The sequence below is a fragment of the Bos indicus genome, chromosome 28 (assembly GCF_029378745.1).
Source record: "Bos indicus isolate NIAB-ARS_2022 breed Sahiwal x Tharparkar chromosome 28, NIAB-ARS_B.indTharparkar_mat_pri_1.0, whole genome shotgun sequence".
Classification (NCBI taxonomy): Eukaryota; Metazoa; Chordata; class Mammalia; order Artiodactyla; family Bovidae; genus Bos; species Bos indicus.
In genome coordinates, this window is record NC_091787.1 from 27,581,107 (window position 1) to 27,607,544 (window position 26,438).

The 26,438-nt window shown below is 51.3% G+C and overlaps 1 protein-coding gene across 3 annotated transcripts in view; it reads left to right on the top strand.

The window, feature by feature from the left end:
• Positions 1 to 762: 762 nt before the first annotated feature.
• Positions 763 to 26,438, top strand: part of LOC109553682 (cadherin-23-like) — a 392,820-nt gene continuing 367,144 nt past the window's right edge. The window contains exons 1-2 of one of the 3 annotated variants that reach the window (XM_070781989.1): positions 763 to 2,356; positions 2,710 to 23,021. The gene's annotated coding sequence lies outside the window, so the exon portion shown is untranslated. Of the gene's footprint in view, positions 2,357 to 2,709; positions 23,022 to 25,062; positions 25,455 to 26,438 lie in introns of those variants that run through there. The other 2 variants (XM_070781991.1, XM_070781990.1) reach the window with 2 other exon arrangements.

The window sequence follows — 26,438 nt, forward strand, 5'->3', positions numbered from 1 at the left end:
TCATCTGACTCCATGCTCTCAACTGACCTTGGGGGCGACTGTAGTCCCGGCCTCGCGTCTGGTGGTTGTGTAGGCCGAATGGTAACTGGTAATGCATACAGAACATTTAGGGTTGACTCTGGTGTGTAATCAGTGCTAATTACCTCCTCCTAGAAGGTTGTGTCTGGAGAAGGCACTTGGCACCTGACTCCAGTACGCTTGCCTGGAAAATCTCAGAGACGGGGGAGCCTGGTGGGCTGCAGTCCATGGGGTTGCTAAGCGTCGGACACGACTGAGCGACTTCTTTCACTTTTCATTTTCATGCATTGGAGAAGGAAATGGCACCCTACTCCAGTGTTCTTGCCTGGAGAATCCCAGGGACGGGGGAGCCTGGTGGGCTGCCATCTATGGGGCCACACAGAGTCGGACACAACTGACGTGACTTAGCAGCAGCAGCAGCAGCAGAAGGTTATGTCTTCAGACCTTTCCTGTTTACCTGACGCTAAACCATCAGCACTAACCCATTACCCTCATTTCTTTTCCTCACTGGATGCTGGGCATGGCCCTGCATCCCATTTCCTGGCCCCTCCCATGTGCCAAGGGCTGCCCATAGTTGGTGCCAACAGAGTCTATTTGCAGGAGCTTCCCAGGAATATGGCTTTATGGTGCTGCTCATCCAGTGATATTTTTTAAAAAAGGGAAAGAGAAGAAGAAAGGAAGGGAAGGGAGGAAGGAAGAGAAAAGAGATGAGGGTGGGCTGGGAGTCTGGGGTCTGCTCTAGGATGCAGGTGGGTTTGTGAATGGGAGTGAGAGGGTATCACTTAAATCTGTTAAGTGCAGAGTTCTAGAAAGATGCCAGCTGTGTCCACTGGGTCTGTCTGGAAAGTACAGATGCTTTCCTTTCCTGTTCTCCTCACCTACCTGCTTCACCAGTCTACCTTTCGGTGGAGGCAGCTGGGAAGGCATTTCTGGCCCATGGAGCAACACTCTGCTTTGTTATCCCCAAGTGGGTTTTGGTGCCTCTAACCTTGGAAGAGCACTCATTGGGTGAGCTGTTTCTCTGCTGGGTGGTGGGTGTCGGAGACCACGATTCTAAGGAGCAGGCCCAGATGCTGTAGCCTGGCAAGGGTATGGTCTGCATCACAGTAAAGGAGGGGCTGATGAATGAGCGCCTGTGGTGGCCAGGCTGTGCCCGTACAAGAACCCTGCCAGGTAGGGCTCGCATCCCATTTCACAGAGGGGGAAACTGGCACTCAGAGGGGTTAAGTGGGCAAGAGGCTGAATTGGAATACAGACCAGGGCTGTAAGGCCCCAAAGCCTGTCTTATCTCCTGTCCATCCAGCTCTTTTAGAGGATTGTGTGTGTGTGTGTTAGTCACTCAGTCCTAACTCTTTGGAACCCCGTGGACTAGTCCACCAGGCTCCTCTGTCCATGGGATTCTCCAGGCAAGAATACTGGAGTGGGTTGCCATTCCCTTCTCCAGGGATCTTCCCAACCCAGGGATGGAACCCAGGTCTCCTATGTTGCAGGCAGATTCTTTACCATCTGAGCCACCAGGGAAGCCCTAGAGAATTGAAGGGGTGCTTGAACCCAGGTCTCCTATGTTGCAGGCAGATTCTTTACCATCTGAGCCACCAGGGAAGCCCTAGAGGATTGAGGAGGTGCTGTCAATTTAAATGGTTTGCAGGTCTGAGGAGCCCCAGGCCACATGCTCGGTAAGTGGGATGAGGCTCCAGGAGGCTGGAGTAACCTGTCCAGTGTGAGTGACAGCGGCCACCCAGTCTGCCCTTTGGTGTGGAGGTCACGGATCTTCAGTGGCCAAGGCTACAGTCTTTACAGGAACTTGAAGCACAAGCTCACCAAGTCAAAGGCAAGGTTTACAGAGATGTGACAGAGGCAGGAGTGTCCCTGTGTGGACCTTACATGTCCGACGCCTTGCATGTATCTGCTCCAGGGCCCACCTTCCCAGGCAAGGAACAGAGTAAAGTGTAACATTCTGGGATGACCACACTGCCTGTCCCTGACTAAACACACGCCCAGAGTTGGGAGGGAACCTGTGGTCACCAAGGCTGCCCTCTGCCTCTTGGCAGGGCAGTACTTGGGGTGCTCTAGACCAGCTGGCACCAGGCCTGTGCCACCCTGAAGATTCTTCCAGACTGAGTCCCAGAGCCCCAGGGAGACTGAGGCACCTCAGCCCTGCTCTTCTTCTGGAAACAGCCATGTGTCCCAGGGCGCCTCCCACACAGCTCACTCTGGACAGAAGACATGGGACCTCTTCCCCAGCAGCCTCACCCGACAGCCTCCATCTCTGCTGCTCTGGCCCCAGTCCTGCTCCCTGGAGTTCACTGAGGGCATAATGTCTGACACCCCTAAACTTGTAAGTCCTTCTTACTTCCTTCTAAGACTCTTACACAGGTCTCGACTGGGGATCCCCAGATGGAATGAGAGGCTCATGGAACCCTGAGATCATAGTCAGAAGTTGGGATGCTTCCTGTGGACCAAGGGGCCATAGCTTCCATCAGATTGTCAAAGGGGCTGTGTCATAAGGCTTCAGAGGCCCTGGGACCAGGCTACAATGACCTGTCCTAACAGATGGTGTCCCTAGATGGGCGCAGTGCTGAAGGGTGGGACTCTGGAGCCAGGGTGCCTGATTCTGAATCATGACTCTCTATCTTATTAGTGATTTGGGGCAGGTTTCTTAACCTCTCTGCTTTCTTATCTGTAAAACAGGTCGAGTTGACAGACTACCTATCCTCAGATGGTTGTTGTGAAGATTAATCCACACAAAGCTCTTCATCTGTGTTAAAACTGTTAATTCTGCCCATCGCCCTGTGAAGTTGGCAAGTCAGGGGTGATCCTCACCTCTTCTGATGAGGAGGGAATGGTGGAGACTGTAACTCAGGGACAGAGCCTCTGCCTACAGATGCAGCAGGTCCCACCGGCCAGCCCTTGAGATCCCTGCAGAGAGGAAGTTAGGACAATGCCCTCGGAGGTGGGAGGGTTCCCTTCAGAGAAGCTGGGGAATAAACCGGATCTGCCAACAGTTTCAGTCACAGGACACAGGAGGCTGGAGGTGGCTTTAGGTCTGAGTCAGAAGCTATATACCCGAATGGGCTTGCCTGACATCCCGACCTGTGAACATCTTCACAATGGCCTCCTTGAGGTCCCCCTGTCTAGTCTGATTTCCAGAGAAATAGAAGAGCTACCATTTATCAAGCGTTAATGAGCCAAGCATGTTAACACATAATCTTAATCCATTCAATCACACTATAAGGAAGTAGTATTATCCCCATTTTATTGGGGCCAAAACTAAGATTCAGACATAGCTGCTAAGTGGCAGAGCTGTGACTCAAAGCCAGGTCTGTCTGACTCCAGGACTCCGGCTCCTAACGATTATGACAGCAGCAGTTCGCATCAGAGTCACCGGAGCACTTGACCAAGTGCAGACCTCTGTACCTACCCGCAGGGATTCTGATTTTTCAGGTCTAGGGTGGGACATGAGCATGCGCATTTTTTAACAAGTTCCCAGTGGTGCTGAGGCTGCTGGTCAGGGAGTCCCACCTGGAGAAGCAAGGTGCTAGACCTCCAGAGACGGATGAGGGGCTGTTAGGAGCTCACACGTGCCCCGAACAGAGAGAAGGCAAGGGCTCCATCTGCTCCAGTTCCAGTCAAGTGAAGGCTCAGGACTGAAAAGTCTTTCAAGAAGCACTGTGGACACTCTACATCATTCCTTAAAACGATCACAGATCTGGGGCAGAGACCATTTAAGTGCCAAGCTCATCTGTGGTTCAGAAGGTAAAGAATCTACCTGCAGTGCTCGAGACTGGGGTTTGATTCCTGTTTTGGGAAGATCCCCTGGAGAAGGGAATGGCAACCCACTGCTGTATTCTTGCCTGGAGAATTGCACGGTCAGAGGAACCTGGTGAGCTACTATCCATGGGGTCGCAAAGAGTTGAACATGACTGAGTGACTTAACACTTTCATCTTCACCAAACCCCAAGGTTGGCACTCTGTGTCTTTACTCATGGCTGCATCTTTCCCCCCTGCTCCCTTCTGCATCAATATTCAAGAAGAAGGAGGGAGTGAGAATAGGTAGGGCCTGAGGGCCCAGCCCACCGCTTGCAGTTGGCAGGTTGGAAGGAGCTGTGGTCTCACTCCCTCTGGGGCACCCTGGGGAGTGGTGGGGTGGGGGTGCTGACCACCTCCTGCCAGGGATGGGGTCACACCTCCTGCCTGTTCTCGGGTGCTCATTAGCTGCTGAGGTGGTGTTAATACTGGTTCTCATTTTGCTGAGTCTTTGCTGAGACTCAAAAAGGGAAATGAGCCATTACCAAACAGCAGTCCTTTTTGAAACAGAAACTGAACTGACTGCGTTTTCTAATAACATCTTATGAGCTCCAAATGCAGAAATCTGGCCTTCCTTTATTAAAGTTGCCTTTCAGAAGTTGTCCCTGGCTCGCCTTCTGCTCACACAGTTCTGTGAAGAGGGATGTGGAGGATCATCTGCCAAATTGTGCCAGCCTGTTAGAGCAAGCCTGTTGTGAGGATATCAGGAAATTTCCCTCTCCTTGCTTTTTGCTGCTCCAGAACCTCAGGCTCTGCCATGATGGGTAAGGACTAGCCAGCTCAATTCTTGAAACAGAGAGCCAGGGTGCTGACCTCACATTCAGGGGACTTTGAGCAAGTCGCTAACCTCTCCGAGCCTTAGTGTGCTTACCTGCAAAATGGGGATATTAATTTGCATATCTTAAAATCCTGATCAGGTCAGAGTACCCTATAAACTGCAAAAGGTATCCATAGCTATTTGCTCTCATTATTATTCTAAAACTACTGGAGGTTCATTTGTACCGCATCCCGTGGGGCAAGGTATCTGCAGATCTAAGGGGACCTGACAGCAGAAAGGTCACACCTCTGGACCATCCTCTGGGCTCAAAGTGCAACCTGGGCAGGCTCTTTACTCAGTCCATCCCTCAAGGGCAGACTGCTTGAGGACCTTCTAGACTCAAGGGCTGGCTGTGTGCAAGTGGTGCTGAGTTGGGACATATGAGTTGGGGTATCCACAATTGTGCATAGAAGACCTCTCCAGGTGTGGGATTGAGCCACCACATTTCAGAGTCAGAGAATCCCAGGTTCAAACCTGCCAACCTTTATGGCATCCCAGGTTCCATAAAGGTGTATGTGTCAAGGTAGGCAAGAGAATACATTGCTACCTGATTATAACTAACATTGAGATACAAGATATATGAGCCTCCATTTGTAGTCTTGCCTGGGGGCCCACAGATGTTCCTTTTTATTACTAGAAGTTTGAATTCCACTTTCTTTGAGTCAGGTCAACCTCTTATTTTCCTCTTTGAGTCTGTCCTCCTATTTCCTTTTTTCTGTCTTCCTAAATATTCAAAGCTGTGCCTTACTTGGAAAGGTAGCCAGGACTAGTGGAAATTCATTGAGATTCCAGAGGCCCTCTTTCTTCTCTCCTTTAAACCATCTCTCACCCCCTAGAGACACACAGGGCAGACTGTGGGCAGGGTCTTCTAAGCAGTATCCAGACAGTGGGTGTCTGTACTACTTTGGAGTATGAAGATAGAGCTCCATGCTGCTGCCACCATGGGGTTTAAATGATGGGGACTAAATGACGCTAAAAATAAGTCATGGGCTCCATCCTGGGCTGTGGGGGAGGCCCAAGAAGCCTAGAATTTTGTACAAAGAGCAACCATAGGAAGAATGGTGCTGCCTTGTCCTCCCCCATCTCTATTTTGGAAGGATGCAGGTCCTCAGTGGCAGAAGCAGGGGAGGATCTGGCTGGTGAGAGGAAGCAGACCTCAACTTCACGCCCCATCAGGTTCCCCTACCTCTTCCGTGGCCTGGTGTTGCTGGTATCGTGATCCACATTTTGCTCCGTATAAAACCCTTTCCCAATGACTCCTTTCCTATTCAGACACCGTTTGACAATGCAGACTCTGATTCGGAGGTAGGGCTGCTTGCCTCTGAGTTAAGTCTCCCCTGCCCAGACAGTAAGACAGGAAGAGCTGCTCCTTCCCCTTACCTTCTGAGATCCTGGGAAGATGCAGACAGTGGTCAAACAGCTTTTTGTGCACATTCTGTTCATCTCACCTGTGCCTGGGATGTTTATATGTAGAGGAGGAAGGACATGGGGAGAAAAGGCTTCCAGTGGGCCCACTAGGAGGTGTCTCCTGCTCCCCACCTGCCCCACAGACCTTAAAAGAATCAGACCAAAATCTGGCTATTAGACAACTCCATGGACTGTCTGGCCACTATTTTTTCCAAGTGTTGAGAGTGAACTGTTTTGGTATTGTGCTGGGTGAATCTACATGCCATCCAGCAGAGCATTGAACACAGAATCTCAGCATGTGGAAGTTCTTCTCTTTTCAGTTCTTTTGATCCTAATTACCCGTTGGAGGAAATTTTGGTTTAATTCGTGAGTGTCTTCAACACCTTGCTAAAAACTTGCTCTTCTCCACTTTTAACAAAATGCCATCAGACCTCACTTCACGATCTTGCCCACTAAATTGAGAACAATGGTTTGATTTTGTTTTTATTTCTTTTTATAGCTTATCTTCTACTTATGGCAAGTGATACTGGTTTTCCAGTAATGATATACAGTATGTTTTCATAGTAAATTTAAGTAAACCATCTGAGTTAATGAATATCAAATTTAAAAGATACAGACAGTATTTGGATATGGCTAATATCATTCAATCTTACTATTTTAGAGGCAGGGAAACTGAGACCCAGACAGGAGTCCCCAGAACCCAGAATGGGTGAGTATCTCTAACATTTAGGAAGGACAGATATTTCTCTTCCCTGAAAACCATAGTCGGTTTTCTGCTTGAATGTCACAGGCTAAGTGATGTCCCCCCTTCTAAGTTCAGGCTCTCATTAACTTGTTTCAGGGCTGGTGTTTTCACTATGTCCAGTTTAACCAATAAAAGTGAGAACTTTTGAAGTTACTGATTATCCCACTTAAACTCAGGGCACAAACTGGGCCATTTTCGGAGACAAAGGGCTTCATCACTGAAGCTAGGAGTGACTGGTAGGGAGAAGAGGAATGAGGTAAAAATAGAAGTGGAAAGAAGTTTAAGGAGGAAGTAGAAGACACAGCAGCTTCAACATTTTTAAGGACCTGAAACTCTGGAGGGGGGCAGCTAAGTCTCCCAGACTGTACCTGTTCCAAGTAGACAAAGCAATATGCCTCTGACAAAGTTCTGGCCAAAGTCACCCTTTAATGCTGATAGAACTATTCCTTGTTACCACAGCTGTGATGATTCGCCCACTAACCTTGCCTGAGCACTTGGTGGGTGTCTGGCACTTGGCTAACTTTTGACATCCTCTCATTCATCCTCACAAGAAACCTCTAAGTTAAAATCTTGGCCTTTGGAGTTGCACTACATGGGGTTGGAAAACTGGCCTCTTTGAGTGGTTCTGACTTTGACTTTGGTCGGGCAAATTAAATCCCTTCCTGAGCCTCATTTTCCTCATCTCTCTAAAATAAACATAATAATATATTTATTTCTCAGGATCAGAATGCTTCTCTGTGAAAGTGAAAGTCATTCAGTTTTGTCCGACTCTTTGCGACCCCATGGATCATACAGTCCCTGGAATTCTCCTGGCCAGAATACTGCAGTGGGTAGCCAATATATTTATTTTTCAGGATCAGAATGTTTCTATAATCATAAACTTATCAAGGGTAGAAAGTAAGCAATCAACAATGACGTCACTCATTATCAGTCAATATTGATATCAGCACCAGGAAGGCTAAGCTTCTGATAGTCATTCTACCCAAGGTCACAGAGCTGAACCAGGATGCCTAAATTGGTGGCATAGGTCCAGGAGTGCTTGGGCCTCTGGGCTTCGGGGACCAGGGCTGAGGTGGCGCGACAGGGGCTCCTGGACAGGGACCCAGGCCGACTGGCTGGTGCTCCAAGCTGCCTCCAGGCCCCAGCCCCGTTCTCCTGGGGATCGAACTGACCGGAGACTCACACTGCAGTGACCTCCCAGGCGGGATACGGCGAATCCTCAGCTCTGCGAGGCCGTCCAGCCTAATGACAGGTACCGATGACTAGCCGGCCACGCTCAACTGATCTGGGAACTGATCCCACACCTGCCTTCTGGACAGGAGGCTCCCAAATGCGACTTCCGGGAGCCGCGGGGCATGCCGGGAGCAGGCCATACAGCCAATCCCCGCGCGGGGGCGGGCAGCAGTTGCTTGGCAACGGGGCGGGCGCCCAAAAGAGGCCAGTAAGGCAGGGGGAACAGGTGTGCAAGCCCTGAGAGGTAGGCGACCTGCCAATCCCGGAGGAGGTTGCTTTTCCAGTCCCCATTTCCTTTACTCCTACCTGGGCTTTAAGGAAAGAGATTGCTGAGAAAAATGACAAGAATAAACCATGAGAAGTAATAAAGATATTCATGTTTATTGAGCACGTACCGTGGGCCTCCTCTTGACAGGGATTATTTCATTTGATCTTCATTTGATTTGATTTCATTTGATCTTGACAGGGATTATTTCATTTGATTTTGCATGGTTGCTGGCCTCAGTTTGTAAATGAATAACCGGAGGTTTCCACAGAGTAGGCACCTTGACCGAAGTAACTCAGCTAGAGAGTAGAAAGCTACCCAGGAATTTGAACCTGGATGGTCTTGAACCCATGTGGTCTGTGTTCTTACTGAGTCAAGTAGTGGGCTCCTATTTCAATTCAGGAAAAGAAGTCTGAGTTCGTACCTGCAGGCACCAATCCAGGCTTTATGAGGTCTGAAGGGTAGACAATTTGGGGGCCCTTTTTAGGAAAAAACAAATTGCAATATAAAATTAGGTGCAAAAAAGAAAACTTGTTTAGAATGAAAAAACATTACAAAACACTTTTGCTAATTTTACAAAACTATCTGACCATGTGAACACATTGCTAGGGCCCTACCCAAAGGCATCCTTGGCCCTTAGCTCCCACTGAAGTCCTTGAGTCAGACATCAAATTGCTTTGCAGGCTTCTCTCGCCTCCCCTTGACCGCCCTGCATCCCAGCCACAGGCCGTCTCCTGGCTGGGCCCTAGCAATGCCTTTAGTAGGGCTTTTCTGGCTGTGACAGCAAGCTTGGCCTGCCCAGTGAGCAAGCTGAAGAGTCAGAGAGTTAATACACTTGGTTGGAAGCAGGCTTCAAACACTGAGAGACCCAGAGATGCTAACCTTTGGCAGTCAAGAAGGATCACACCAAGACGTCTTTTATATCAGGGACTCTGAGGGTGTGGTCCTTCAGCACTTGGGAACCTGTTAGAAATGCACACTCTCAGATTTCACCCTAAACCTACTGAACTTGACACTGGGTGGTGGGGTCCAGCAACTGGTATTTTAACAAGACCCCTGGAGAGACTGATGCACACTCAAGTGTGAGAACCACTGTTACGCCACAGTGCTTCCCACAGTTCACCGTGGCCTGGACCTCCCGTGTCTACACTGGTAACATGCTCAATAACACACCTTTTTTTTTTTTTGTCTCCCTCCTTTACTTGTCTCACTTTCTCAGTCTTCAACTGGGGCTTCCTAGGATCATCTCCAATAAACTACCTGCGCTTGAGCCCCTGTCTCAGGCTGCTTCTAGAGGAACACCAGCGCGGGTGAGAGCAGGAGGAGATGTCACTGCACAGTGAGGAGGAGGGTGATGACTGGCACCCACTGAATGGAGGCTGAATGTTCTGCTAAAGGCTTTGTTTTCATTGTTTCATTCCCAACCCCACCCATCCATGAGGAAATTGGGGTTGGAGGGTTACTAAGTGGCTTTGAACTCAAAGATTTGAACCCAAGACTGCTTGAGTCCCAGGGGTAGGCTCCTTACATGCAAGGGCAGAGGGCCAGCCTACATTATGTCCGTTTGTCGTTGCTGCTTCTCTCTGCGCAGGCAGGAATTCAGTGTTGTCCTATTCCCTTTGAACACAGCTGGAGCACTCACTAAGGGATACTGAAATGGTGAGTGCATTGGCCTCACAGAGGCTGCAGCTGGAGAGGCACCCTCACTCCAGTGCTGAGTTCCCTTGGGTCCAAGGCTGGCCCCTATGCCCGCCCTTCAGGCCGCTTCTGTGCCCAAGCATGTGCCCTTAATCCAGAACTGTAGCCTCTTCTGCAGATGTTGAAATCTGGCCAGCTCTGCAGCTGAGAGAGCTACTTGGGGGTGGGGTGAGCAGGGGTGAGTGCTGACCCCTGAACTCTGTTTCCCCTGATGTTAGAGGCCCTAGTCACTTGGTTCTGCATGTTTCCAGGAAACTCCAGCTCTCTCTGCCTTGTCACCTGCCCTCTAGGCTTGTATGCTCCCGAGGGATACCCTTGCCTTCTCTGGGCTCACAGCACCTGGGGCTTGAGGTCCCAGCTGTCTTTCTTGTTAACAGTTTCTCCCTAGTCCCCTACCTGTGATCCAGGAACGATGGCTGTGTTAACAGTTTGGGGTGAGTGGAGGAAACAGACAAGAGCACAGGCCTCAATCTTCAGCTCTGCTGTTGACTTTGAGCAGGACTTAAGAAAAAAAAAAACTCTTCAGAGCCTTGTTTTTCTCATCTGTAAAGTGGAGAGTGCACCTCCTCTTCCTCAAGGTTTTTCTAATGATGCTCATGGGAGACAGCAATGTATGCACACGACACAGTCATGAACCATGAGGGGTGCAGTCTGCACCTGGGGTCTCCTGTTCCCTCCATCACAATGACGAGGGACCTGGGGCATGGTCTTGGGTCCTCCAGGCCCTCTGGTCTGCCAGAAAGCTGCTGGTGATGCCCAAAAGGGAGAGCTCTGCCAGCCCTTCCTTCAGGGTGGGAAGAGACAAGCTCACTTGAGCAATCACTAGCTTAAGGATGTTCCATTGCCTCACCCTGCCAAAAAATGACTCCCGATCTCCAGTAGAAATCAGGCCTCTCTATAATAATTCCCCACCATATATTTGTTTTTCCTTTGTGGCAGTTATCAAGAATTGTAATTACTTACTTGCCTTTTTTTTAGATGTTTTTTAAATGGAAATTTGAGAACAATTACAGAAGAAAACAGAGTAATACATTGCCCTCATGTACCCATCACCCAGCTTCAACAATTGCCAGCTCAGGGTCAGTCTTTTTTCACTTCTATCTGGACTCACTACCCCCTCCTGTACTAATCTGAGGCATCACATCATTTCATCTGTAAATATCTTGGTGTGTGTCTCTGAATGATTAGGGCTCTTTTATGAAATATAACCACAGTGCCATGATTACACTTAAAAATGAGAATTCCTTGCTCTGTGATTATTGTTAAATGTCTGTCACCCGGCGGGGGGCTTCACGAGAACCTTGTTCCTGGCTGTATCCGTAGTGCCTGAGAGCTAGCACACTCTTGGTATTTGTTTCACGGATGGATGGATGGATGGATGAAAGGGAGAAAGGCAAGAGGTGCTGGGGACCCAGCCTGCTTTCTATGGATGCTGCTCCATCCTTTCAGCACTGCGGTGTGATCGTTGTGATCGCTGCCTTGGAGGTCAACAGTTACAAACTCTCTCTGACATGAACGACACCGTAAACCTCTCAGTTTCTTTCCCTCCCAACCCGCCTTCAGCTTAATCGGGCAGCAAGTCACTAATCTTCTCCTCGTGGCGGCAGCCTGCTCCCTCTACTGCAGCTAATTCCACCTTCTGACTTAATCATCATCCTTAGGCTTTCAATACAGGGCTTTGCATCTTCAGAGCCGCTCAGGCATTAGCTGATTACTGTAATCTGTCCGACTCCCATGGCGTCAGCCAGCACAGGGCTTCTGTTACCCTCCTGGATCCTCGGTTTCCTCATCTGTAAAGCTGGGTGAGTGGGCCTAACTGGCATTATTGGTTGGAGATTAAGTAAAATGAAGTACATCAAGTGCCCGTCCCCTGACACATCAGAAGCCCTCAGGAATGGTGATTGTTTCCCTTTGTAATTTCAGGGGATAACTCTCACTGAAGAGCCAAACAGGTCTGGATTTCAATCTGGCTTTTTCCGCTTAAAGGAAACATTTTCTGAGTCTCAGCTTTCTCATCCTTAAAATGGGGTGAGCAGTGCCACCCTTTCAAAGTCTGCTAAATGGAATAAAAGCTGTGATCTGTCTGTGAGGCACTGAGCAGAGTGCTGGGCACCTAGAAAGTGCTAAGGAAGTCCTGGTGGTTCCTGCTTTTCCCAGAAGGAGGCAGAGACAGGGGAAGGAGAAGGAGGCAGGGGTGCCCTTGGGAAGGTGCCGATTATATCTTTTCTCTTCTGTTCCCTAAGGTGTGTAGTCAGAGGAGGATGCCTATTGCACTCACCATCATATCCCCAGCCCTTTGCCTTGCTGAGTTCTCAGTCACGAATAAGTGAATGAATTTGCTGAGGTGCGGAGGAGATTAATACATCTGAACAGGGCTGGATAGTTTATAGAAGACTCAAGATCTTTATTGCACAACCAGAGAAGGTAAGCAGGTCAAGGGTTAGACCCACATGTTACAGTTGAAGAAACTGAGGCTCAGGGAGATCAACAGTGGTCTGTAAGTGTTAACAGTGGTAGCTAATCTCATGCCAATTCGGCTCTGCCAGGAAGAGTGAGCGGAGTACTGGGCTCATGAAGAATCCGGCCTGTGTCATGGGTGGAGTTACAAGTCTTTCTGAGATTTTCCAAAGCTGCAGAGACTCTGCCCGCTCTGCTCCTGCTGTGCCTGGTATGGGCTGTATCCCATTGCATTTGTTTTTTTAGATAAGTTTTTTCCTCTCTTTTTTTCTTTTAATTGAGCTGTAATTGACATCCAAGTGCACTTTTAATTACTGACAGTTTCAACTTCAGGGCTGCCATGAACAGCCACAAAGGTTACACACTGTGCAACTCCAGGGGACAGATGCCATTCACCAGGACAGCAGTGAAGAGGTAAGTCTCACTCTGAAGCTGGAGGTGACCCAAGGAGGAGATGGAAAGCTTCCTCATGCACTGGCTGGAGTAAAGAACTCTGCAGGAACCAAGGCTCCTGGACAGTCTCCGGTCTCCCTGGCAGGGTCCACGTTTGGAGTGTGGACATCCAGGGGCTGATCTTCACCCTTCTTAGGGATAAAGGTAGGAAAGTCCTGGACATTTAACCTCAGCTTTAAAACTTGAGGTAGTTAAGGAAAGGGAGCAAGACTCAGAACCCAGTATATTATAGACTTTATTACATATATAAGTAATCATTTAACCTTGATAATAAAGCTCTTTGAATAAGCATCATCCACCCATTTTACAGATGACTTAACTGGACACATGGAAGTTAATTAACTTGTCCAAAGGGCCACACAGCAAGGAAGTGGCAGAGCTGGAATTCAAACTCTAGGCCCCCTGTGTTACCTCTGGATGTAACCTGCATTTTACAAGGAAAGTAGCTGAGGCCCAGAGAAGGGCAGTGACTTACCCAGAGTCACACAGCCAGCTAATCACTCAGTAAATACTGAACCCAAGAATCTAGACTGTCAGTCCCAAAGTGAGCCTGTAAGAGTGCCTGGCCCATCAATTAGTATTTTTAATAAAAATAAGTCTAGAGAGAGACCCAGGATGGCTGGGACAGGAGATCTGGGGATGGGGCATGTGTGGAGCAGATGGTGAAGGGCAGGCACCAAGCCTCCGCATTTTTGGCTCTGGTCTCTCTAAAAGGAAAGCCCCTGTTCCCTCCATTTCCAGATGACGGGTGGGGTTCCGTAGGGTGAGAGGTGCTGCGCCGCACTTGGCCTCTAGGTGGCGCCCGTACTGCAGATCTGGACTCCCTTGGGCAGCCCGGGCCTGGGGAACTGGTCTGTACCCTGGGGGCTGCTCTGTCCCCAGAGTTTTCAGTACACCCCGGGCAACAGCTCCCCTTTCCCTCCTCCAGGCTTCTTCTGCTCTGGCTTTGGCAGCGAAGGGTTGTCAGAGCCCACACTGGGAGCTCATGCCTCAACTTGGTCCTCCCTTAGAAGCCCTCTGCAGCTCCATGGGTGAGAACCTTCAGAGTCACCCAGATGCTGCCCGTCTGCTCAACCTTGGGGAGTTTGCTCAGTCTCCTTGAGCCTCACTTTCCTCATCTGTAGAATGGAAGTGAGGTTTCTTTTGCCAGGATGTTGAGAGGATCAGATGAACATTTTATAAAATGCCTAGCCCCTTGCACATGCTCACTGGAGGGAAACTACTAGGATTGTTCCGTGGTTGGTGGCTGCCTGTTGTTACTTTTGCCTGGCTGCTATTTCTTCTTCACCTTTCTCACCTTGGTCCATCATACCACACCTTATCCATCACCATCAGCCTCTTACCCAGCTCTTGTGGACCTAATACCTCTTTGGAGATGATGCACAATAGTGATTAAAGCAGAAAGCCCTGGAGTCTTGTTGTCTAGGTTCAAATCCTTCACTCCAGGACTCCCTGAGTGGCCTTGGTCAAGTTCCTTCACTTCCCTGCTGCAGATTCTTGGTGCTTACCCACTAAACATTCCAGTCTCCTGGCAGTTAGGTTGGAACCATGTGACTGACTAGTTTTGGCCAGAGAAATGGGAGCAGGAGTGATGTGTGTGCTGCTCTAGGAAAGGTGGCTAAGAGCCTATGTGGACATCCTCTATCCCTGTCTTGCCCTGTCACTGTGGCCTGTGTGGGACCACAGGGTTATGGGTTTGTGTTGCAGTATGCCACAGGGTTATCATGTAAGAGTATAGCTCTGAGATGGAAGTTCTCTGAGTCCCCAAATCACCCTCGGAGGAGAACCATACCCCTAGCCTTACACTGTGTGTGAGCAAGAAGTAAACTTTTATTGCCACAGAGACTTCAGAGTTTGTTTGTACTGACCATAACCCTGTTTAACTTCACTGATACAGCCTTCCTGTGCCTCAGTTTTCTCATCAGTGAAATGGGGACAACAAAGTGCCATTCTCATAGAATCATTGTAAGGATTAAGGAAGACGGTGGGTGTAACCCTCTTAAGATGTAAAATTTTAGTTTTTATTACCTTTTAGGAAGGTACAGAAAAGCACAAAATGTCTTTAGACTCTGAGAGCAGGAAGGACCCTGGAAGGACCTTGAATTCACTCCTCGTGGTTACATAAGACAGAGCCCTGAGACAGGCTCAGGGGGAGAAATACCTTGTTCAAAGTCATTCAGGGAGAAAAGGGCAGACACAGGGCTGAATCATGAGTCTTCTGACATCTGTCTAGAGCTCCTCTGGACACACCTTGGTCCCTGCTTTCTGGGAGCTTATGATTTGATTGGAAACAGGACAGACAGACATACAACAAAACCATCCCTGAAGATTCCATGTGGGAGTTGTCCAGAGAGTGAAGACTCTGAGAGTCAGAGGAGGACCTGGGGGTCTGCAGGGTGGGAAAGGAAGACTTCCAGGAGATGGTGGGGCTTGGAAAATGGGCTTCAGCAGAGAGCAAGGAGGGCAGTGAGCAGTGGCAGGAGAGAGGACCGGGGATGGGGAAGTCTGAAGAGCCGAGTGGCCCACAGAATAGATGAGTCAAGGCATGGTCTGCTGAACCAGTCCCTGGTGAGGGGTCATGTAGCCTCCCTCCCCACCTCCCCCCGTTATTAACAGCACTGCACTAAACATCTCTGTACCCATCTCTGTGTATCTGTGTGTTTTGCCAGCTGAGATAGAGGCTTTGTGGGGAAGAGAGGTTGGGGTGAAGCCCAAAGATATATCGGGCCTAATTTCTTAGGTTTGGGGGCTTTGAACACCACTCTGAGGCTTCCTCTTAATTCTTCGCATCAGGAGTCTTTTTTTTTTTTTTTTTTAGGAGTCTTGAAAATGGGAACAAGCTCTTTTCTGGGGTAGTTTGACTGCAATAGGGCCCAGAGGTGGGATGTGGGGCCGGGGGTGTGTGCCTCTCTTTACTGGACACTGGGTTTTCTGCTGTGTGACTGATGGGGCTGGAGTGGGGCTCAGAGCCTGGAGAGAGCAGCTCTTGCTCATTGCTGCCCGCCCCCCCAGTCCAGGCTGTGGATGGGCCCAGGGGTATTGCATTCCTTGGTTCCACAGTCTGCAGCCGGAATGGGCTCTGTGGGCGGCACACAGGGCCCCATTTTGGAAGGCCCAAGCCCGTTTCAAGCTCTGTTACCATCCTTCTATGGAATGCACACTGGCAGATTAACAAGAGGCAGGCAGCCCCTCTGTGTACCCATGTGGAAAGAGCTCCAGGATATATTTTAAGAGCAAAAAATCAAGTTATAGAACAATATGTGAAGTATGACTCTGTTTATAAACAACAAATAATTCTTAAAATTATACACACACATGCAACCTTATTATTCAATTTTCCCCTCTATTGACTGGTTCTATCCATCCATTTATGGTTCTTTTAGGGTTAGCCGAGAGGCAGAGCAGCCATCCTTGATGTATTAATGTTTCCCACACATCACATTTTAACCCATTTCCCGGACGATGCAAGGCCTGTAGAACATTCTCATTCTCTTTACCCCCTCCCTGATTCATGTGCTGTTGGGCCATGTATTTTAATTTTCTCTCTGTATTTTGAACATTGGTTGTATTGTTTTATACAACCAAGATTCATGTGTACTTCTCTGTATTTCCCTTTCTGTCACCCCCTTTCCTTCCTGAATATCCAAGCTCCCATCTGGGACCACTTTCCTTCTGCCTGAAGCTTCCCCTTATATTTATTTTTGTATTTGAACCATTCAGATGGTTCAAAATTCAAAAGAAGAGAAGTGTTCTATAATCAATGTCTCTCTCTCCCACCCCTGCCTAACCCCAGCCCCAAACTATATATTTCCACGTGTCCACAGAACATTACTTGGCAGGATAACACACCACATCGAGAGGGGTAGCTTGTCTGTGGTCTGAAGCACCTGCCTTGATAATATATTCCCGTCTCCAGTGTGCAAGGAAAAGTCAGGGTCTGGGACCGGCAGCTGGGAGACCCGGTCTTTGCTGACCGACAGCCTCTCGCTGTGCCCGCCAACGCGCACAGCCTCGCGGCCTTGTCTAGGTCCTCTTTAGATCCTGGCCCCAGCCCTGTGGGCCAGGAGGGGCAAGGTTCCCATTCCCAGGACAGCTAACGACCATGGCTTCCAGGCACCAATTCATACTCATCAGCTCGTTCCCTCCTCGCAGCTATACCAGTACTGTCACCATTTTACAGATGAGCAAACTGAGAACTTCACAAGGCAGAGGCAGGATTCAGGCTAAATTCAAACAGCCCAGCTTCAGAGCCCAAGCAGTTACTAACTCCATTTTACAGATGAGGAAACAGAGGCCCCAGAAGGGCGAGCCATGCGCTCTGCTTCACAGTCAGGAGCAGCAGAGCAAGAACTTGCATCTGTGACTTTTGGGGTCAATATCCATCCCCCTCCCCCTGAGACTAGTGGTTTTCATATGCGCATTACAATCACCCAGGGAGCTTTCAAAAATGCCCTGTGCAGTTCTCAGCCAGATCAATCAAATCCAAATCTCTGATCCTGATTTTACACTCTTAGCCCTCCTTCCAGGAGCTTCTGAAGTGCAGTTAGGGTTGAGAACCACTGTCTGGGCCCACACATGGGCAGAGCTTGGGATCTGACTGCTTGGATTTCATCTAATTCAGACCTTGCTCCCCGTGACCTTGGGCAACCTGCCTTTTCATTTCTGTGCTGCCTCAGTTTTTTCATCTGTCAGATTGGTTCACTTTTTCATGTGAGGATTGAATGAGATAATCCATGCAAAGTACTTGGAACAGTGTCTGGCACAAAATCTGTTTTAAATTAATGGTATTATTACTATTATTCTCTGTGTAGCTTCGTAGAAAGCTTACCCTTCTCCCTTCAGGTTTTCCATCTGTGAAGGCACCTCGAGGTGTGGACTGCCTGGTCTTAAAGGCGTCTTCCAGCTCCAATGTGCTCATATCAATGTTAGTTGGCTGGTCTCAAGCCTTTGCTGCCTCCCCCACTCTTTGAGAAGCCCAGCCCTGCCCATTTTGCCTGGAGGCTGCAGCAAGCACATGCCAGGAGAACCAGGGACCTGCTTCTGTGGGTTGAGTCCAGCCTCTGATCGTGGTGTTGATGCCGCTCACAGCCATGACATGCTGGGCTGTAGGAAGAGAAATTGCCCATGGTTGGGGGTGGTGGATGCAGCTCCAGCTGCCCCCAGAGAAATACAGAGGGGCCTGGATGGGGGCCCCCTCCAAGAGGCAGGGCAGGGGACCCTGGCAGAGCAGGGGACCCCATGCCCACTTCCTACTAGTGCCCAGGGCACATGGTGCCGGTCTTGCCACCAACTGCCATTCTGCACCAATGCATAATTCATGCCCCCATGTGCCAATCTGTGCCAGCTTTAATTAGCTCCTAACTTTTTGTCATTCATTTTGCTGTGAATACCTTATAAATAAATGATGGGAGAGGGGAGCAGGGAGCGGGGCAGAAATGTGAGGGGAGGAGCCTGGCTCCTTAGGCCTCGTGGGGGAGGGATAAGCTTCCATGGAGAGGCTAGGGAAGCCATGCCCTCAGGGCACACCCCCCCACCCCCTCCACCCCCGGGGACAGGCCCCGGCTATGCAGATGGGTGGCCCCAGCCCACCCCATTCGCCTTCCAGCCTTGCTCTTTCACAAGCAGCATCCAGCCGCCACAGCTGTGCCAGGCTCCGAGGGCCCACAAACTAAACTCAGGAGCACACATGCTTGGTTTATGGTGGCAGGCGCTGCCCCGGGAGAGGGGAGCGGGCGGGATGCAGACAGGAAGCGACAAAGGGGCTCTGCCACAGCTCAGGGCTGGGAACCGAGGGGGCGGGCAGGGAACGTGAAGTGGGAGAGGGAGGCTGTTATGGAGGGCGCCCAGAGGAGAGGCGTTTATGTCCGTTAAAAATAATAATCGGCCCTCACAGGGATGAGGCTTGTTTGTGAGTGTTGTTTTGTTTTCACGGTTTATAAAGCACTTGAGCGTGTGTTTTTCTCTTTCGTCCTGAATGGCAACCTTGGGAGGCCCTCGGGGAGGCTGGGGGCTCACTTACAACCGAGGAGGCTGAGGCTCAGAGAATTTGGCTAAGACCCATTATACCCCCTGCCTCACCTCCATTCTTGGGGAAGGAAGGAGGGGAGGAAAGCACCCCAGTCGGGGCTGGGGGACCCAGGGGGAAGCCAGTTCAGTCCCAGGTGGTTTAATACGCAGGACAGATTTAAAAGAGCAGACTTGGATTCCCTTGGCCCCTTTCCTCCCGTTCTTTCTCACGAAGAGTGCCAGAGGGCCACCGGAGTATTTGGCATTTTAAGGATATAGAGACAGTGAAGCAGAGGTGCCCGTTCCTCCAAGATGCCAGCCCAGGGCCACTGCGGGGCCATGCAGTCTCTTCCTCTCCATCCTTTAGCCCATCATACTCTTTAGTATCGTCAGGCATCATACGGGGCATCTTTGCCTCCAAGCCCAGCCCCCTCTGCCTCCAGCATCATTTGCTGAGTGACCGCCAGGCCCAGGTGTGCCAGACCAGGCCTTTCATGATCCAGCCCATGCCCCTCTCCTGAGACTCCTCTCTCACCCCTCCCAGCACAACTGGGCCCAGCCCTACTGCTCCACTACCTGAAGTCTCTAACCCATGTGATGCCCCCGTGACTTGGCACACACACAGCCCCTCTACCACAGACGCGCTTGCTGACCTTATCTGGCCAAGCACACTCATCTTACAAGGCTCTGCTTCAGGGGTCTCGCCTCTTGGAAGTCTTGCCCAGTTTTCTTGGTTAGGAAACTGTAACCTATTTGGAGCCCCTCTGTCACTGCTGCACCTGGTCCTGGCTTCGAATAGCATTGTCTTACGCCTCCCAGCTACATATTTCTGTAGCTGTCATTCCAACTGGACTACAGCTTCTCTGAGGGCCAGAAGAGGTCATATGCTTCTCTGTGTTCTCAGCCCCCAGTCCAGAGCCTGGCACACTATGGACCTTCCAGGAATGCTTGCTAGATGAATGAACAAAGACATTGTCTCTGCCTTTGAGGATCCTAAAGTCAAATGTATCTCTGAGCTAAAGATGAACCCACTCAGAGATGTGGCCACTTCTGGAGAAACATGGACAAGGTCATTCTGATATAGGAAGAGCCAATATATCAATTCTTTCTTTTCCGTCTTTCCTTCCTCCCTTTCCCTCCCTCCCTTACTTCCCTCCCTCTTTCTTACTCTCGATTTCTTCCTTCCTTCCTTTTTTCCCTTTCTTTCCTTCTTTCTTAAATTTTGGAAAAGAAGGGATGGAGGTACCTTGGCAAATCTGACCCCATGTTGCTCTGTAATCCCTTACAACTGACAGGAGAATCTTCATATGGTCCGTACCTGGCAGGGTTCTCATAGTTGCTAGCAACAGAAATAGCCTCTGGCTAGCTGATGCAGAAAATGAGTTTGCTAGTTAGATAAGGGAGAGTTCTTATAGAACCAAACAGAGGCTGGAGGATAGGCCCAGAAAACAGAGAGGGACCAAAGAAAGCGGGTCGCCAAGAACACAGCTGAGAATGAAGCCCAGGTCAGGCCTCAAGTGCTGTCAGGCAGGGTTTGGTACTTTCCATAACTTCTGAACTACTCTAAACTAGTTCTAAACTTTGTGATTCTCTTCAAGGTTCAAAGTTGAGAGGGGAGCTTCTGATTGGCTGGCCTGGGCCACGTGCTGTGCCCTGTGGCCAGGAGACGGTGGTAGAGGGCCTTCCCTTTCAGTTGTTAGAGCAGGGCCTGGTCCTTCCTCAGCAGGGAGCTCCGCCCAGGAGGAGGGAGGTCTGCATGATGCTGGGCCCTGGGCTGGCAGCATCTCCATGGTTCTTTACGATTGTCAAAGCGCTCTCTCACTGCCCCAGGAGGAAGGCTGAGCGGGCATCATGATCGTAATTGCAGAAGTGGAAACCAGAGCTCAGAGAGGCCAAGAGACTTGTCCAAAGTCACATTTTGGGGGAGTCACAGGTTTGGGGGAGAGGCAAAGGTTTCCTACGGAGAGGCAGATGGGGAGAACTCTGAGCTCTTGGTGGACAACCCTGAAATGGTTTGAGAGATGGAAACTCCAGTCAGGAAGAAAGGCTAGCATTCCAGGGAATAATCCCCTGGAGAGGAGAAGGCGCTGGCTCAGGGCATAGAGACTGAGTTCCCTTGACCAGCTCAGAGTCTCCTGCAGATGCTGCCATCTTGCATTTGGCTGCTTGGTGTGTGGATGGCAGGGCTGCCACTCGCCTACAGGGTCAGAAAGCTTCCACGGCTCCTGCGGGGAGAGTCCACATACATGTCCCCGGACCTTGCTCACACTCTTCCCTCCACCCGAGATGCCCCTGTGCTTTTGCTCCCAGTGGAATTCCTGTTCATCGTAGCAAAACTCAGCCCTAAGTCTCTTGGTCCAGACAGCTTTTCTGGACTCAACTTTCCTGAGAATCCATCACCCCACTCTCCTTGGACTACCTCTCCGCTTTGTGACACCTACCTTGTCAGCCTGTACCTGATTTATATATCTGTCCCCTCTTGGACTGGGAGTGCCTCAAAGACAGCCTGTTATTCATAGCTGTGTCCCCAGTGTGCAGTGTGGGCTTGCTCCTGGCAGATCCACTCCCGGCTCCTCTGCTTTGCTTCAAATCACAGCAGGACTGACCCCAAATCCCACTTGGGTCTGCAGCTTCTGGCTGGGGTCAGCCAAAGAGAGGTGCTGGGGGAGGCCAGAGCTGGGGGAGAGAAGCCAGGGTGTCTCTTCTTCATCCTTGACCTCAAGCAGTGTCTCTGGTAGAACTGTGTCTCTGGCTCCCACCTGCCAGCTCCACTGTGCTCCCATCTTGTGCTGTGTGCCCTGATCCTGGTGACTGCTTCCTCTCTTCGTCCCTCCAGCCTAGGGTGGGTAGCAGCTTTCTGCTGTTGCTGAACTGAGTCACCTCATCTTCCCCTATTTGAATTCTCAGCTCTTCCATCACTACATGACCACAGTTGCTTTGAATCCCCTATTACACACTCAAAGCAGTTCTGTGGGTGGGCTGCACTCAGACAGACACCCTAGGTCTAGCACGGTTCTTGGCACAGAGCGGGCACTTGACAAACGCTTGTGGAATAACAGTGGCTGCCCAAGAATTTCTATGAACAGAAGTATGATGCCCACATTGGAGGAGGTGAATTCAGCTGAATTCAGTGCTGTTTTGTTCACTTGTAAAATGACTGCAGAAAGCCTGGGGAGTCATAGTTTGAGAAGAGGTGGCAAAGCAGAAAGAAAGAAGGATTTAAGATTGGAGAAACTTTGAAGAGCACCTCTTCCAGTAGTTTCATTTTATGAATGAGGAACAGGAGTCTTAAGAGAAGTCATGTCTAGGTCAAAACCAGTTAGAGAGCTGTCTGAAATTTAGAAACCAGATCTCCCAACTCCTGGCTCCATCGCCATCTGAAACTGTGACTCCCTGAGACCTGTCAGACCACATCTCCAGCCCTGCCCTTTGTCCTCAGGCCCCAGACGCGTGTGTCCAGTGGCCTCCCTGACTCTGCACTCAGTCACTGCACTGGCCTCTCACACTCTACACACCCTGGCAGGGAGTGGGGGAGGGGGTGCGGCTCGCTTCTCTTCCCTCTTGATCCTCTTCCCTCGCTCCCTATCTCAGAGAATAGCACCCTGTCCATTGATTTCCACAAGCCAGTAACCTGGGGTCTCCATGACATTTCCCTCTCTACCCCCAGCATCACTCCATCTCCCAAGTCTGTAGATTTTTTACCTCCTGAGTATCCCTTCCCTCCATTTCTACATCACCACCCCAGGCCAGGACTCTGATACCTGGACAGCTGAGATAGCTTACAGAGATGTGAGCTCTGGGGTGGGGGGTGGGGGGGATTTGTGTGCATACATTTCTGTGTGTGTTTTATCCACTGATGTATCCCAGTGTCAAGATTCCCAGGGGTTAGCAACTTTTTTGTAAAGGGCCAGATAGTAAATATCTTATGCTTTGTGGACTGAAGAATCTCTGTTGCAACTCCTTATCTCTGCAGTTTTACTATGAAAGGAGTCATAACCCGATGGGCATGTCTACGTTCTGCTAAAACTCTCTGTACAAAAATGGGGGGCAAGATGGATTTAGTCTGAAATGTGCGGTTTGTTCCTGGTTGAGAACTTCCTGGCACACAGTAGATGGTAAGTAAATATTTCTAACTGAAGAAAGATGCTCTTATCATCTATCACCTCCCAATCAATTCCCTGTTTTTCCTATTTTCATGACACTCCCACCCCTCAACCTCCACCCCAACCATCTGCTTCAAAGCCTGCACTCCTAGGATAGAGATCAAACCCTGATTAAGCCAACATGCTCTGTGCGTCCAGGCCCTGCTCCCACTGTGGCTTTACACTCACTGACCTCCTCACCCTTTGCAGCGCCCCAGCCCTTCTAGACTTCCTTCCCTTCCTTATGTATACCAGTTCCTTCCCACCATGAGGCCTTTGCACATACTGTTTCTTCTGCCTAAAACCCACTCTCTCTCTCCCCATCGTACAGCCCTCAGATCTCAGCTCAGTGTTATCTCCTCCAAGAAGTCTTCCCTGGTCCCCTAGGCCAGGTACCATTAAAATATTCCTCTTCCTAGCACCAATTCTGACTGTAATTTTACCTGATTTTGTGTTTCATTGACTGTTTTTCCCGTTAGAGAAGCTCTGCAAGGTACAAGGACCAAGCCTATTTCTTCCTCTGTCACATCTCCAAAACCTATTTCAGTTAGCTAGCGTATATTAGCAATAATGAGTAAATGGTAAAGAACAGGAGCTTTGGAAGCAGGTAGATTCTAGGTTCAGTACCTGACTCCACCACATGGGTAACTCATGCACCTCCCTGCTACTGCTAAGTCACTTCAGTCGTGTCCGATTCTGTGCGACCCCATAGACGGCAGCCCACCAGGCTCTGCCATCCCTGGGATTCTCCAGGCAAGAACACTGGAGTGGGTTGCCATTTCCTTCTCCAATGCATGAAAGTGAAAAGTGAAAGTGAAGTCGCTCAGCCGTGTCCGACTCTTGGAGACCCCATGGACTGCAGCCTACCAGGTTTCTCCATCTATGGGATTTTCCAGGCAAGAGTACTCGAGTGGGGTGCCATTGCCTTCTCCACATGCACCTCCCTAAAGCCCGTTTTATTCATGTAGCCACGCTAATGACACACCTACCAGAAAAGCTGTGTTGCGATTAGAATGAAGTCAGGCCAAAAGTCTCAGCCCAGTGCCTGACTCCAGGCAGCTATTGTCAATATGCTGATACAGGTCCAGACATCCAGTCATATGATAAATGGTTAAAAGAATTCAGAATGTTTAGCCCTGGGAGGTAAAGATCAAGGTCAGGGAATGACCATCTTCAAGGATGCCAGTATAGACTCTTCCTGTTTCCAGCTGTCTGGAAAAGTCATGAAGTCTCCAACCTTATACATGTGCAAAAAGAAATTTGTAGACCCTTATTCAGGTGTGCACCCTGCATGGGTGAGGGTCCTCAGGTGACAGCGCAGGTTTCTTCTAATTCGGGGCCCTCATTTGTAAGCACCTGGGGATATTGTCAGCTTTGATTGATGGAGAGGGCACAGATGGGAGAGTATGAGTGGAGTAGGCGAAGCCAGCTGGTTGAGCCAACACAGCTAAGTGGTCCCAGTGACTGGAGGGACAGCCCCGTTCGGGCTCAGAGCGACTTTGGGAGCAGAGAGGGGGCGCTTAAAGCCAACAGATGGCGCAGGCTTACCTAGACCTGGGCACCCGCTCGTTCTGGCTTCCCGGGAGTGTTTCCCCGTTCCGCCCGAGGCCAGCCTGGCCCCCACCCCTCTGCGGGACAGTGGGCGGCCCTGCGGAGCACGGCTCCCGCATGCACCTGGGGCCGCTTTCTCTGGCTTCCTCCTTGCCCCTTTGGGGGATTCGTCGAGTTGCCACAGCAGCCGGTGCCATGACATCGGCAGAGGGCAGTTTCGCCAGCACTGAAATATTCATGCCCTAAGCGCCTGGCCCCGGCTTCGCGCTGCTCCCGGGGGTCCGAGCGGGGTCAGGGGTAGGGGGCTCAGGGATCCTGGCGCCCACCGTGGTGGGAGGGTGGGCAGTGGGGCGCGGCGAGGCGGGCAGGGGCTGGGCGAGGCGGGAGGTGAGGGAGGGAGCGTCAGGAGGCGGGGTCTGGGTGGCGGGGGCCGAGCAGGGCGGAGGAAGCGAGGGAAAGTTGATCGCGGACTTGAGCCGCGGCGGCGGCTCCAGAAAGAGGGGCGCGGGCTGCGAGCGCGATGCTTGGTGAGAAGACGCGTCCGACGGCTGCTGGGCGCTGATCCCGGCGGGGCGGGGCGGTCCGGCCCCGGGCATGGGGCGTCGAGGTGCCGGGCTTCGGGACGATTGGGGCGCGCCTCGTCTGAGCCCGCGGCGCGCCTGAAGTTGCGGCCGGCAAGCGGCCAACAGCGAGCGGACGGCCGAAGGGGACCCAGGAGCGGCCAGCGCGCCGCGGATGAGCCTTCGCACCGGCGGCGAGACGCGGCGGTGGTCAGCACTCGAGCAGGCGGCCTTCCGGGGCCGATCCAGCGGAGAGCAGAGCCCAAGGCGCGGCGCCGCTCCGCACATGCACACGGTACCAAGAGCCACGCACCGCCCCTTCCTTCCCCGCTTCCCTCGCCTTCTCCGAGCCGTTCACCCGCCACGCGGTGGGAAAGTTGGAGCTGTGGGGTCGCGACCGTAGCCGCCGAACCACTTGTTCTCGGCACGGCCATCGCCCTCGGCTGGCGCCCGGGGCCTCCTTCCATCCCCGGCTCCCAGCCTGCATCCTGGGTCCCACTCCCAGCCCGCGGCTGGACGCGCGGCAACTTTGATTCCTGGCAACTCGAATTCCCTCCGCGTTGGCCTTGGGAGGAAAGGCACTCCACTTCCCACCTCGCTTCCTGGACCCGGGAACGTTCGTGCGCTTTGCTTTCTGAGCCTGAGAGAGGGTTTGGGTCTGGGGTGGGGAGAATTTCGAGGGCAAAGAGGGCGTTGGGGTCCGATCTCGTCTCCTTCTGCGCTCTGGATCCCCCTTTGGACAGTGGAGATGGGGTGGGGCACAACCCCACCGGGTGGTTGGTGTCGGCACTGGAGGGACCTAAAGTCACGTAGCTCTCCCCTCCCCTCATCACATCTCTGTGCCCATCAGAGACCCCAAAAGACCCCTGCATCCTCCGGGCTCTGGGCCGGCTATGGGAAGACGCACCCCTCGAGGAGCAGGGAGCCTGTGCGGCTCGCGCTTTGCCTTCCCCGGCCACCGGCAGTGCTGGTTGTCCCCAGGGGCTTGCACTCAGGAACGCAGCCCCTGTCTCCCCTGCAGGTCAGCCCGGGACGCCTGCAGAACCTGTGCGTGCCAAGGTGGTGGCGGCACCAGCCGGAGGGCACTCAGTGCCTTGCTTTCCCGCGGAGCCAGCACCTAGAGCCGCTACCTCCGTGCCTCCGGCCGAGATCCTGTGCCCTTGCCGCCGGCCACCGCCCCCTGCGACCCCAACCCGCAGCCCTTGTGCAGTCAGCAGTCCACTAGGGACAAATTAGCCTTTCCTGGGTAGTAGCACGCCCCACCCTCCCCAGTAATTCA